Here is an 8,572-nt window from a genome sequence, read left to right on the forward strand (position 1 = left end):
TGAGACGGCATCATTCCGTGTACTGCTGCCTTGTAAACTTTAAATCGTCTTCGGTTGAAGCTCGAAGTATAATAGCCTATAAATATGTTATGTTTAGATTTACTTGCTCTCTCTATACTTGGATACCGAGAATATAACACATCTTCGGTAATGTCTCGTTTCACTTAATCTCCATTCGACCCTCCAACTACCAACTCATCAGACCGACACTGCAAAGTTAAGGCTGCAGGTTGCGCAATTGAAGGCGCAGTCTATCGGCAGCAGTGACGCGACCGTCGAAGAACGGACTAGAAGTTGGGTAGAACGACAAGCTAGGTTACAGCACGAGATCGCAAAGGAAAACGTTAAAATCCCGCCACCGAAAGAGACCGCGCCGCCGCCGCCGCGTGCAGCCATCGATCGGGCTAGCAGACCAACCCCGCGCATTGTAGAGGTACCGCACGTTACCCACGCGCCAATGTACCATAAACCGCCGGAATTACCTACATTCGGCGGAGATATCACTGAGTGGATATCATTTAGGGCAGAGTTCGAGGATACGGCGCCCATGTTTAGTGCCGTCAGTAACGTGAGTCGAATTAGGCGTGCACTTAAGGGCGAGGCTCGGACGGCCGTAAAATCAATAATGTACACAGTTCAGAGTCCGTACGCAATAACGGAAGCGCTAGAACGGCAGTTCGGCGACCCTGAGGAAATTGTCCTTACGGAAATTCATAGTGTCAAACGCATGCCGCGTTTGTCCGAAGACAATTCGAATATAGCCTCATTCGCCGCGCATATCGCGAATGCCGTCGCCACCATTCGATCGTTGCGTCAAGAACAATATTTACACGTGCCTGAACTTGTGAACAAAATCGTGGATAAGTTGAATCTGATATATAAGATGAATGGGCGAAATATAGGCAGTCTAACGTAGAATCACCCGGGTTAGTTGCGATATCCGAGTTTCTTAACGAAATTAGCACTGCGACCAAGCACGTAAACCGACATAGGCCGTCTAACAGATCACGGAATGCAGTGAATGCGATATCCTCTGTGCGCGAACCGAGAAGATCGAGCCAAGCTCTCTCTGGGTTTCGTGCCCCCGCATTCTACCGTGATACGTCGGATGGATCGCGGAATGAAGGGGACGCGGTAATCTCTGTGCGCGAACCGAGAAGATCGAGCCAAGCTCTCTCTGGGTTTCGTGCCCCCGCGTTCTACCGTGATACGTCTGATGGGTCGCGTAATGAAGGGGACGCGGTATTCTCTGTGCGCGAACCTAGTCGATCGAGCTACGCTCTCGCTGGGTCCCGCGCCCCCGCGTCCTACCGCGACCATAGTTCGGATTCGGAGTCAGATTCCCACGAAACATACACACGTGATACGGGAAATAGATCGCGTACTAGTAAATCGACTATAGCTCAAGTAAGGCACCACGATGGTAATTTAAAGAAAAAGCCAGCGTCAACCGGAGCTAAGCTCCAGCGGGAGATATCGTCTGTCTCTGTCTCGCGCGATGCGTGCGCCATATGTAAGAACGGCAAAGAACACAAAGTTAGTGAGTGTTCGAAATTTCTAGCCGCGACTATATCTGAGCGATGGGACTTAGTGAAGGGTGCTAGATTGTGCTGTAAATGTTTAGGCGCGAGTCACCGCATGCCTTTTAGATGCAAATATGTCGCGTGTGGCATGAATCAGTGCGAAGCCGGACATAATAAACTATTACACGGACGAAGCGCGGCCGCGTCCACGAACGGTAATAGTGTCCCGGCGGCACCTGCAGTACTCAATGTTAGACTGCCGCAGACGTGTCCCAAAGTCATGCCTGTAGAGGTGTCGGAACCGTTAGGTACCGTCCAAACCCTCGCGCTACTTGACGAAGGCGCGGACAATGGCTTTGACGCTACACGAAACTGCGGACAGAATCGCACCTGCGGTACAGTTTGAAGGGCACGCAATGCCTAATACCGCGGAAGACGAGGCCTTACAACTTAGGAAACGACATTCTGAGATAGAATCATTAGGCGTTTCGCAGAAGTTACCTCGGGCCGACCCCGACCAACGTGCGCTAGATTTGTTAGAAGCCACCTGCGAGAAGATACCGGGGGAGCAAAGGTATCACTCGGGCTTACTGTGGCGATCAGATGACGAGAAACTCCCCGATAACCGAGCGCAAGCATTGCAACGGCCGTACAGTCTAGAACGAAAGCTAGACCACGATGCGAAACTTAAAGCCGAATAAGCAAAGCATATGTTGCTTGACAAAGGTTACGCGGAGAAAATGGACTCGCCGCCGCCCCCCGAGGCACCCCGGACGTGGCATCTGGTGCACTTCCCAACTTTTCACCCGCAAAGCGGGAAAATGCGATTAGTTTGGGACACGGCCGCCACAGCTTACGAGCGTTCGCTTAACAGCGCGCTGTTGGCTGGCCCCGACCTGTTAGAGTCTTTACAGATCGAAATAATTGAGCAAGATCGCGATACGTTTCGTTTGGTGGACAGGGATCGATTGGGACTCGCCTATACCCGTCTCACTCGCACCCGCGTGGCGATCGTTCATTAATAACGTACGATTAGTTCGCGCCACCGCTAGTGTTCTGGTTGCCGCCGAGGTTTTCAAAGCCGCATTGCTAGCTAAGAAAACAGATATAGAGATAAATAAGGGGCATTTAGATTTAGCAGAGATATTGCTAATCCGACGGAGTCAGCATGCTGCATTTCCAGAGGAAATCAAGCGTCTGGAAACTGGGCGGCCACTCAACTTGACAAACACGGAATCATCGTACTAAATGCTAGAATCGATAAAGACACGCACATGCCTGTCTTGCATGCGAAAGAAGATTTCGTCAAGTTATTAGTACACCATTTTCATGCTCTTTTCAATCACGGCAACCACGCAACCGTAATCAACGAGTTGAAACAAAGGTACTACATTATTGGGCTGCGCGGTAGCATTCGCTATATAAAGAATAAATGCCAATGGTGCAGAACCTACAGGGGAACGCCAATCAAGGTTCCCATAGGCGACCTGCCGCCCGAAAGGCTAAAAGCGAATCAACCGCCATTTACCGGGGACTCCCTCTGGTCACATAACAACTTTTGTCATATTTTTAATTGTCATAACACTTTATGCATAAAATTGTAAGTTATAAAAATCTTTAGTCAGAATTATTCCTGAGCATAACTGGGTTTTTGTCATAAATGAGTTATGTCATAATTTTTATAGTCATAAATTTAATTCGCATAAAATTTTAAGTCATCTGCTTGATATCCATAATTGCTTTTCGTTCGAAGTATTGCAGTGCATAGTATTAATATAGACTTAAAAAATTAAGTCATATATTTAGTGGTCATAATATGTTTTTTCATAAATGTTACAAAGCATGAATAATAAATATGTATGGTTGTGAGCAACCTATGAAGCAAATATTACTTTAGTCATAATCATAACCACACAAACACCTTATAAAAGAGGAGATCGAAGGAGAGGAGCCCCCTCTAGTAGGAGAAACGGTTTTTATAAAAGAACCTAATCATAGTAGGTAGGTTAGGTTCGTTAGGTTTCTTTAGATGCCCGAAGGGCAAACTACGCAGAAATAGGAGCCCCGCGTGAGCGGGGCTCCGTCGAATTAAGTGTTTGGACGGAGATTAGGGAAAAGGTTTTTTCGATCTTTATGTGGTCATAATCATAACCACACAAAGACCGTATAAAAGAGGAGATCGAAGGAGAGGAGCCCCCTAAAGTAGGAGAAACGCTTTTATAAAAGAAACTAATCATAGTAGGTAGGTTAGGTTCGTTAGGTTTCTTTAGATGCCCGAAGGGCAAACTACGCAGAAATAGGAGCCCTGCGTGAGCGGGGCTCCGTCGAATTAAGTGTTTAGACGGAGATTAGGGAAAAGATTTTTTCGAGGAGTTGTTAAGAGAGGCTAAAATTAGTTTCTTAAATTATTTATGTAAACCATTATGGTTGAAAATTATTATGCTACAAAACGTTATACGTAAAAACACTATAAGTATCGATAAATATCCTTTTAGCTGGTATGACATTTGATTCATTATAATCAAAACCTATATGCACAAAAAATATATGACAACTGCTGAGTATGTCATCAAATATTATGGCTAAAAATGTATGACACAATATAATATGACTTTTCATTTGCATGCGCAATGATGATTATGACACAAGTTGTTATGCGCATCAAGGATATGACTTAAACTTGTATGCAACCCAATATGGACCCCATTTACCGCTGCAGCCGTAGACCTGTTTGGCCCTATGCATATAACTATAGGCCGCCGCCGCGAGAAAAGATGGGGTGTATTATACACATGCCTCACGACTCGCGCTGTACATCTGGAGCTTGCCGCCTCACTTTCGGCATCCTCCATGATACTGTCGCTACGCCGAATGATAGCGCGACGCGGCACGCCTACCGTTCTCTATTCCGACAACGCCACCAACTTCCACGGCGCGGAACGAGAACTGGCAGAGGCCAAAAAGACGCTGCCCGACAGTCTCAAACCCTTTTTGACCGAGCGAGCCATAAAATGGAAGAAAATTCCACCCGGCAACCCCTCCGCTGGCGGTGCCTGGGAACGGCTCGTGGGCAGCGTAAAAACCGCACTAAAAGTAGTACTGAAAGAAAGAGCACCCCACGAAGAAGTTCTACATACTTTGTTATTAGAATCAGAGCACATAGTCAATTCCAGACCGCTGACACCAGTGAATCCAGACTTAGACATAGAAGCCCTGACGCCGAATCACTTTCTTATCGGTCGATCGAGCTCCATGTCGCCACTGGGCGTCTTCACAGACGCAACTATGTCGCTCTCTTCGTGGAAAACAGCGCAAACGCTAGCCGACCAATTTTGGAGGCGCTGGCAGCGGGAATACCGACCCAGCCTCAGCCTCCTCCCCAGGCCCGGTGCTCATCAGAACGTAAAGAAACTGCATGAAGGTGACGTAGTCATCGTAGCGGATAGCTCCATGCCACGAGGAGCGTGGCCCAGAGGCGTAATCGACCAGCTATTTACTGGCCCAGATGGCCATGTGAGAGTGGCCATTGTTCGCACACGCGCAGGTGACGTCCGTCGCCCAGTTTCCAGGCTTATACCCATTTACTCCTCACATGAAGACGGTGTTGACACACGTGGGGGAGACTGTTGTAAATAGCTATTGATTCATGCATGTTTAGTTTAGTCTTTACGTATAAGTTTACTATTTTTACTTTTGTGTGTATATCATGTTTTACTTGTGTTCGTATATTATGTTAATGAATTGCGTGGAATGTTGTGTATCTAGTTATAAGTCTAGGATCCATGTTCCTTTCATACGTGCTAATAATTAATGAGATTGGCAGAAATAAACATAACTGACTCTGCATGATACACTCACTAGTTGAAGAAAGGTACCTAACGGCCGGATATTTTCCTATATAAAGCCGAGCCGTTTGTAGCTTATTCAGAGATATCAGAGACATCAAGAGAGCTTCACTCACACTAGCGTGAACACTCTCCAGTAAATTAAATCAAATATATGTGTTTTTATTTCACACAACACATATACCGGTAAATGGAGGTATAGCGGACTTCGAGACAGCACAGCGGCCGGCGCGTTCCAGATTGCCGAGTTTCTATGCTTCACCCAACGAACATCTCATCACTAAAGTTACAGTCTACTCTCCACAACAACTTTCCAAGTAGGCACTAAACTAAAATAATTTTATTTTTGGAGCTATCTATAATTGAATTCATACCAGAAATTTCGAAAAACTCAGTGTTTATTAACAACTACAAGTGCAATTTATGTTGCTTCTAATAGGATTCCGCACCCATTATCGACATAGCATGGCAAAGCATCCGTTAGCATATTACCGAGGCATCCTTACACATGCAAGCTCTGCTTGTGAATGCCAAGGCATCCCTTTGGCATTTACAGGTTTACCAAGGTATCTTAGACATACCGAGGTGTTCTTAGTATTTCTGGATACCTTGGTATGCTTGAGAATGCCTGAGGGATGCCGCTTACCTTGGTAATAAAAAAAGCCAAATATATATTACCGTGCCAAGGCGATAGTGGCCGCTGGCCGCCAAGCTTAATAAAGTAATTATTCTGAAAATAAGCAATATACATGAGAACAACAGAGTTGTTTTAAAGGAACTTATATACGCTTGTCGGATGCAGAAAGGAACAATTCCCCTATCTGCATCTGACAAGCATATCTATTGACAAAATTCAAATATGTAGGTATTCTGTAAGTGGGCTCTTCCATGGTCTAATAAAACATGGTCTTCCACATGGTATAATAATATACTCCGCCTGGTACTCCATTCCCGTCTTTTCTAGGTCACCTAACTGACACGGGCTTACGTCATCATGCGACAGCGCTATATGATAATATGCGACAGCGCTATATATAGCGGCCATGTTGTTGTGACGTAGCCCCGTGTCACTCTGGGAATGGAAGACCATGTTTTATTAGACTATGGTCTTCCATTCCCAGAGTGACACGGGGCTACGTCACAACAACATGGCCGCTATATATAGCGCTGTCGCATATTATCATATAGCGCTGTCGCATGATGACGTAAGCCCGTGTCAGTTAGGTGACCTAGAAAAGACGGGAATGGAGTACCAGGCGGAGTATATTATTATACCATGTGGAAGACCATGTTTTATTAGACCATGGAAGAGCCCACTTACAGAATACCTACATATTTGAATTTTGTCAATAGATATGCTTGTCAGATGCAGATAGGGGAATTGTTCCTTTCTGCATCCGACAAGCGTATATAAGTTCCTTTAAAACAACTCTGTTGTTCTCATGTATATTGCTTATTTTCAGAATAATTACTTTATTAAGCTTGGCGGCCAGCGGCCACTATCGCCTTGGCACGGTAATATATATTTGGCTTTTTTTATTACCAAGGTAAGCGGCATCCCTCAGGCATTCTCAAGCATACCAAGGTATCCAGAAATACTAAGAACACCTCGGTATGTCTAAGATACCTTGGTAAACCTGTAAATGCCAAAGGGATGCCTTGGCATTCACAAGCAGAGCTTGCATGTGTAAGGATGCCTCGGTAATATGCTAACGGATGCTTTGCCATGCTATGTCGATAATGGGTGCGGAATCCTATTAGAAGCAACATAAATTGCACTTGTAGTTGTTAATAAACACTGAGTTTTTCGAAATTTCTGGTATGAATTCAATTATAGATAGCTCCAAAAATAAAATTATTTTAGTTTAGTGCCTACTTGGAAAGTTGTTGTGGAGAGTAGACTGTAACTTTAGTGATGAGATGTTCGTTGGGTGAAGCGTAGAAACTCGGCAATCTGGAACGCGCCGGCCGCTGTGCTGTCTCGAAGTCCGCTATACCTCCATTTACCGGTATATGTGTTGTGTGAAATAAAAACACATATATTTGATTTAATTTACTGGAGAGTGTTCACGCTAGTGTGAGTGAAGCTCTCTTGATGTCTCTGATATCTCTGAATAAGCTACAAACGGCTCGGCTTTATATAGGAAAATATCCGGCCGTTAGGTACCTTTCTTCAACTAGTGAGTGTATCATGCAGAGTCAGTTATGTTTATTTCTGCCAATCTCATTAATTATTAGCACGTATGAAAGGAACATGGATCCTAGACTTATAACTAGATACACAACATTCCACGCAATTCATTAACATAATATACGAACACAAGTAAAACATGATATACACACAAAAGTAAAAATAGTAAACTTATACGTAAAGACTAAACTAAACATGCATGAATCAATAGCTATTTACAACAGTCTCCCCCACGTGTGTCAACACCGTCTTCATGTGAGGAGTAAATGGGTATAAGCCTGGAAACTGGGCGACGGACGTCACCTGCGCGTGTGCGAACAATGGCCACTCTCACATGGCCATCTGGGCCAGTAAATAGCTGGTCGATTACGCCTCTGGGCCACGCTCCTCGTGGCATGGAGCTATCCGCTACGATGACTACGTCACCTTCATGCAGTTTCTTTACGTTCTGATGAGCACCGGGCCTGGGGAGGAGGCTGAGGCTGGGTCGGTATTCCCGCTGCCAGCGCCTCCAAAATTGGTCGGCTAGCGTTTGCGCTGTTTTCCACGAAGAGAGCGACATAGTTGCGTCTGTGAAGACGCCCAGTGGCGACATGGAGCTCGATCGACCGATAAGAAAGTGATTCGGCGTCAGGGCTTCTATGTCTACAGAGTTGTTTTAAAGGAACTTATATACGCTTGTCGGATGCAGAAAGGAACAATTCCCCTATCTGCATCTGACAAGCATATCTATTGACAAAATTCAAATATGTAGGTATTCTGTAAGTGGGCTCTTCCATGGTCTAATAAAACATGGTCTTCCACATGGTATAATAATATACTCCGCCTGGTACTCCATTCCCGTCTTTTCTAGGTCACCTAACTGACACGGGCTTACGTCATCATGCGACAGCGCTATATGATAATATGCGACAGCGCTATATATAGCGGCCATGTTGTTGTGACGTAGCCCCGTGTCACTCTGGGAATGGAAGACCATGTTTTATTAGACTATGGTCTTCCATTCCCAGAGT

At 45.3% G+C, this 8,572-nt stretch overlaps 1 long non-coding RNA gene across 1 annotated transcript; it reads right to left on the reverse strand.

Annotated features, from left to right (window-relative positions):
- Positions 1 to 3,055: 3,055 nt before the first annotated feature.
- Positions 3,056 to 4,225, reverse strand: LOC134805948 (uncharacterized). Its single transcript, XR_010146438.1, has 2 exons — positions 4,052 to 4,225; positions 3,056 to 3,245 (listed from the first exon to the last, which is right to left on the reverse strand). It is a non-coding gene; the product is annotated as an uncharacterized LOC134805948 (long non-coding RNA).
- Positions 4,226 to 8,572: the final 4,347 nt, after the last annotated feature.

The sequence above is a fragment of the Cydia splendana genome, unplaced genomic scaffold (genome assembly GCF_910591565.1).
Source record: "Cydia splendana unplaced genomic scaffold, ilCydSple1.2 scaffold_89_ctg1, whole genome shotgun sequence".
NCBI lineage: Eukaryota > Metazoa > Arthropoda > Insecta > Lepidoptera > Tortricidae > Cydia > Cydia splendana.